Here is a 6,952-nt window from a genome sequence, read left to right as displayed (position 1 = left end):
AAATATTTTTTTATAGATCTTCCTATGTACGGACGTGAGTGGGCATGCCTTTTTTTCAGGATCTTCCTATCCCTATGGACCGAATGTCACTGGGCGTTTTTTTTTTGAAAATCTTCGTATCCACGGGACGCGAGCGAGCGCGGGATACGTTAATGAAATCCATTGGCTGAGATCTAATTAATGATAATGATCTATTAGATTGAACGGTTAGATGATTCTGATTATTGTGAAAATTTTAAGTTATTTCTCTTTTTCTGGTTAACCCGTCAATTACTTTTTATACATAAATAGATTTTTTTTCTTTTCAAAACTTTTCTGTCTTCTATTTAATTGTAAAACTAAATGAGTTTTGTTAGAGACGAGACTTGTCACATAAATCAAGCACATCATTTCTAGGAGACACAAAAAGTTTGAGGCCAAAAGCAGTTGTGTAACCATTTATGGAAATTGGAAAGGCCAATTTTAAATGATGCTGGATCACTAAAAATTTCCAGGGGCACTTTCGGAATCCAAAAGAGGTTGATTCCAACATGACAAATATTCAGGGATTATTTGCCACGCTTTGAACATTTTAGTTTTCATCGCTACTAGGGAAAAGCCTGTACACAGAATCTTACCAGCAGCGCGCTTTAAAATAAGGCGCTGCTGCTACGTACCAGTAGCGCGCTCTATCTTAACTCGCTGCTGAAATAAATATAGCAGTAGGGCGCCCGCTCAAAGACGCACTACTGATATAATTCCCACGAGGCCGCCGCGAGGCGAGTTCTAGCAGCAGCGCGTTATCACGAAGAGCACTACTGCTACGTTGCATAGCAGCAACGCATTTCACCAATAAGCGATGCTGCTAAGTTTACTACAAAAATTTAGTCCACCTCGCTCCGTGAAGAGAGTTTCTACCACCTTAAATATGTTACTTGTCAAACTTTGACAAGCACTTGGTCTTCATTGAATTCTATGTGTAGAATTTGTGGCCGCAATATGAGTCTTCACCGGTTCCTAAACCGGTGATGACTCATATTGACTAATCAGATTGTACACAAGAAGATCGTTGATGATCAATGTATTTTTGATACATTGAAGTCTATTTTTACATGCTGACACATAGCAGTAGCGCTTTCTTTGTGAAAGGCGCTGCTGCTAGGTAGTTTAGCAGTATTGTCTTTCTCTATAGCGCGCTACTGCTAAGCCATTCCATATCCCACCCCCTCTCCTCTATCTGATCCACTCACACTCACACACTCACTGGATTCCCCCTCAACCCCCCGCGCCGGTCCTCCCCCGTCGCCCCTCCTCCCTCTGCGCCGCCGTCACCTCCTCCTCCTTGCTGGACTCGGTACCGGCCTCCTCCTCCGTCCTCCGTCCACTCACTGCTGGCTGGCCCCTCCTCGCTCCGCCTTCCTCCTCCGTCCTCCCTCCACTGGCCGCCGGCCGGCCCCTCCTCGCTCCGCCTTCCTCCTCCGTCCTACTCTCTTCTCCCTCCTCGAGTCGCCCCTCCTTCTCCCTCCTCCCTGCTACATTTTGATTTAGTAGGCTAGTTCATATGCAACATTTTGATTTAGTTGATATGATTTAGTTGATTTAGTAGGCTAGTTGATTTAGAACATTTTGATTTAGTTGATTTAGTAGGCTAGTTGATTTAGTTGATTTAGTATGCACCATTTTATTGTTATTTTTTTTGTACATGGATAGGTAGATGCTTTTGTTTTTTTTGTAATAAGTTACTTTTTGGCAAAATGTAGGTGGTACCTTGTCATCTAATATGTTACTAGATCTTAGGATTATAATTGTCCATCACATGCTACTGCTTTTCTTTCCTGTGAAGTGGACCGTTAATCCTTTGCTCATATCGCTTTAGGAAAAATGGCGCCACCACCACCACCACTATATCGACTGTGCAAGTCAAGGTGCGCCAGCAGCCTTGCAACTGGCAAGCTGTTTGGCATCTACTTCCAGCCGAGTTTTCGTCATGCGGAGGTAAGAAATTAGATGAAATGTAATAACTATTTTATTTCTAGTGTTGGCATTACTGCATTGTATCATTTTGCTTATTTTACACAGATCGTCCCATGCAATGTGAGGTTAAAATTCAACAAGCTAACAGGAGACACTATGACATTTGAGGCTCCTTGGGGGCCGTACACTATGGAGGTCGAGAAAGGACACAATATGTCGTAGATTGGAGGAGATGGATGGGCCCGTTTCGTCGCTCGCATGCATCTTACTGGTGGTGAGTTGATTAGCTTCTCCTTCAGAGCAGAAAGACCCAAGCTGGCTGTCATTTATCTCAACCTGGTGGAAGATGATGAAGATGACGAAGATGATGAAGATAATGAGGACCCACTCGATGAAGATGATGAGGACCCACTTCATGAAGCCATCGTAGCTCAAAGAACAAGGCTGAGCGAGGAGGAGGTGTCCAACCTGTGGGACATAATTCCGCCACGTGCTGACTTTGTCGGGGTGCCATTCGTGACCCGCCTGACAAATACCATGGTTGATCGACATGATATGGTATGTTATACTTACAAATGCAAATTATCCGATGAAATACTTAGTGTACAGTCCAATGATATGGTATGTTGTGTGGAATCTAGTCGATGATATGTTTTAGTGTAGAGTTTGATCACATGCTTATTAGTGTAGAATCTAAGGAACTATTAATAGTGTAGATAATCCATATGTACTTATTTGCGAGGCTATTTATTAATTGATATGTTTTTCTTATTCAGAAAATTGGTAAAGAGCCTATCTGTGAGTTATGGTATCGAGCCTGATGAAGAAGGCTCAGTTGGACTATGCCTTACTGCAAGGGGCTCCGTCACAACCTGTACTTACCGCGTGGACACGGACGGTCGCACACACTTAAACTCGGTTGGGTGGAAGAAATTCCTCGATGGCAAGAATCTTCGTGTTGGACAGGCCATCCTAATTACTATCAGGAACACCAACCGCCCAGGCTTGAGGCTGATGATTGTCTTCGATATCATCTAGAACTGCATATGTGTGTGTGGCTATATCATCTAGAACTACATATAATGATCATTGTCGATATCATCTAGAACTACATATGATTGTAACAACCCAAATTTTCAATTTGGAATGTTATACAAATAGATCATTATTGCATATCATATTTATTGCATTTTCCCCAATCCTAGAAATTCTACGCAACTCAAGGACCCACGGGGAGAGTTGGGGATTTCGTAAATTTCATATTTGAGTTTTCTCAAATTTTGGAAATAGGATCATTTGATTTTATTTATTTTATCTTCAATTATTTCAAATTATAAATTATGAGAGAGGGAATAAAATGACTTTCCCAAAATAAAGAAATATTGAGGATTTAATAAAAAAATCAAATAAGATTTTATTTTGGATTTTATTGCTATTTTATTTGAATTTAGGAAAAATGCGTGTTTTTCAAAATTGCATTTAGACCCCAAATAAATGTTCATCTAAACCGGCTTGATTTTAGAAGCCGGGGAAAATTTATTTTGGGATTTTTGGAGTCTGTTTAGTATTTCTTTCGTTTGATTTTCTGCGCGAAAACTATTTAAAAAAAAATCCGAACCGACTACGGGCCGGGTTCGGCCAGGACTCTCCTGGCCGAGGCCTTTATAAGCCGCCCCGGGCCGCCATCGCCAGCCCACCCGAGCCGCCCCGCCGCCCCAAACCTTAACCCTAGCGCCGCCGCCGCCGCCGCCCGCCGCCGCCCGCTGCCGCCGCCGCCGCCCTCGCCGGAGCCGCCGCCGCCGCCGACCCGCACCCCGAGGTTGATCCGAGCTGCCACAGTTTTTTTAGAAAAACCGTTCGGTTTTTCTGTCGGTTTTTTGTCTGTTTTTAGATCTGTTTTTTATTATATCATTTTTTTGTTTAGGTTAATTAGCGAGCGTTCGCTCGTTCGTTCGTTTTAACAAACGCGTACAACATTTAGATTCAGATAACGAACATTCGTTCGTTAATCTGTTCGTCGTTTTTTTTCTCGGATTTGTTCCGCGATTTTTCTAATCGCGATTTCTGATACGATTTTCGTTTTAGTATAACTTTTCGCTCGTTCATCGGAATCATGCAATTCAAGCGCCTAGAGATTCATCTCGAAATCCTCTTTCCGAATAATCTACTCAAACCAGTTTTTGCTACTATAAAATTTGAACTAGGTCCAGATTAGTAATCGAAGCTTGTTTCTTTCGCCGTTTGACTTTCGTTGCTTCGTTCGATTTGATTCTTTTTGCAAACCGGAGTTCTTAAGTTGAACTTTCTGGTTAGATCTCTTGTTTGAGTTTTACCTGTGCATTAGATGAGTACTTATTGTATGCTTGTTGTTTGTTTGCGATAGAGTACCTAGATTGCGCCGCTTGCTACTTCGAATCCCTAGGTTTCGCGGATCATCAGCAAGGCAAGTAACACTTTGATCAGACTTCTTTATTACCCAGTTTTATGCATTAGATCAATCCTCAAACAATTGCATGGCTAGGATCTGATTAATATGTGGGTTTTGGGAAGTAGATGAGGTAGTACCTATTACCTGTTTTATTATCAAACCTTTGGGAGTTACTTCTATGTTTGCTTATTATGCTATGCTATGCTAGTAGACGTGGATTGGGTGAGTGTATCCATGACAGATGTGAGATTATTAACTAATGGTTTATTTAAGGTGGCAACTTTAATACACATCTGGGTGGATTGAGGTACCTGGGTATTCCAGGATTGCCTGTTTGTTTTGGACCGCCACCCAGGCTCAAAGGGATCATAAGATTATTCATGCTAGCTAGAAACTTCCGTGTGCAGCCACATGCTATTATGGGCTCTAGCATAGTTGACTAAGTCGTGCGAACTCTTACAGTGGTAGACTAGCAGATGTAGGGGAAAGTAGGTGTACAGGTCTACCCATCGTAAGGTGCTAGCGCTTCTGAAAGACTATGTCTCGGTCATCCATTTCTCAAACACCATGTAGTGCGAGAAAACCAACAGAGGAGATCGAGTCTTGTGGGGAAAAGTGCGCAACCTCTGCAGAGTGTATAAACTAATCATGATTAGCCGTGTCCCCGGTTATGGACGTCTTGAGTATCTAGTACTTGGATTATCATGTGAATCTCATCATGTTACTTTTAATTAATATTGTTGGGTTTGTTTAATGATGATGTTACTTAATTGGGATTGAGAATGCTGTCAACCATTCTCAATGTTTAGCAACCACCATGATAGTTAAATAAATTTATTCCATTGCAGTAGGGAAAAATTGGCTTTATGCAAAACTGTAACCATAGAGCTTTTTCCACCAAGCCATATATGCATGTAGTATAGCTTTATTCTTTCATTCTCTCTATGTGTTACATTGCCAGTATATTCCATGTGCTGACCCGTTTTCGGGCTGCAACATTCATGTTGGAAACTTTTCAGACGATGAGTAAGATGCCTTAGGATCGTGGTTCTATACTCAGTGATGCCGTTGGAGTTGATGGACTCACTTATCTTCCAAGACTTCTGCTATTATCGTTATTAGATGGCCTTAAGCCATAGTTATTGTAATAAGTTCTCTTTTGAGACATACGATGTAATAAGTGTGTGATTCTACTCTGTTATAAATCCTTCGAGTACTGTGCGTGTCAGCATTAATGATCCAGGGACGACACTGATGCACAGAGATCAGACTGTTTGAGGTCTGGTCACTACAAGATGGTATCAGAGCACGTGCTGACTGTAGGACACGACCACTAAGCTAAAGCCCTAGATCACTACTCTCTCTTCTCATTTCTGACTCCTCATCTTTTCTACTCTTTTAGGATGGCGGATGCAAGGAACAAGTTCACGCAACCGGATGAAGATACACCCTTTGGATGGCACCTGAAGGAAGTCACGAGATACCTGAACATTGGAGTACCAAGCTTCACCGGGACCTACAACACCACTTTACGTGAAGAGGAGCGCTGGATGATTCAAGTTCAAGTTCCAGGAAGGACGTTCATGCCCGTCACTGAGCCCATAGAATTTTCCTTTGATGCACCAACCTAGAGTCTAGGAAAGAGCATGGCAGCCCACATCACCATGAGACGTATTGGAGAAGTTTACCACAAGGAGCTTAAGGATACTATCTACCAGATTTATGGGCGCCGAGATAAGCAATGGGAGATGGTCAGCACCAGGAAGGACAGATCAATTGCAGCTTTCATCCAGGAGTTAAACCAGCACATTCGACGCCAGGAGAACCAGATGTGCGCAGGCATGATGGATCTGAAGAAGGCCATGACCAAGATCACGGAACTGGAGGAAGAACTCAAGTCTGCACGCGATGGATATGAGGAGGAAATAGCAACACTAGTAGAGAAGAACGATGATCTAAAGAAGAAGCTAAAAGTGTTTATGGGATTTCCAGCAACTGGAGAAGATGAAGATTGCACTTGTCCAGAGAACTACATCATTATCGACGACACCGACTCAGACTCGGATGATAGTGATGATGACTATGTTGATGAAGCTGGAGCAGATATCATGGAGTCTTCATCGGAGCGGTTTTTCTAGTAGACCACCATAACAATAGTAGTATTTCCCCATGTATCTAGTATAGTCCGAGCACTTTTGTAACGATAGATAGACCGTTGTATGCCCGTGCTTGTTTGAATGAAGTGTTTTGATTGAAATTTGTCTCATGTGCATATGGGTAGTGTTTTTCCCTCTAGACCTCATTCTATTCTGTATTCTCATCTTTTCTAAACCCTCAGATGCCTCCGAGATGTGACAATGGATTTGCTTTCCCACCGGAGCTCACCCAGTTGATCCAGCAGCAGAATGCATTGATGCAGATACTGGTCTAGAATCAGAATCAGGGGAACAACAACAACAACAACCCACCACCACCACTTGTTGATCACTTAACCCGTTTTCTTAGGCTGAATCCGCTGGTGTTCTCCAGTAGCACTGAGCCGATTGTTACAGATGATTGGCTTCGCAAGAC

This window comes from Triticum dicoccoides, chromosome 6B (assembly GCF_002162155.2).
Source record: "Triticum dicoccoides isolate Atlit2015 ecotype Zavitan chromosome 6B, WEW_v2.0, whole genome shotgun sequence".
Lineage (NCBI taxonomy): Eukaryota > Viridiplantae > Streptophyta > Magnoliopsida > Poales > Poaceae > Triticum > Triticum dicoccoides.
The sequence above is the reverse complement of the archived record's forward strand: the minus strand, read 5'-3'. Positions refer to the sequence as shown.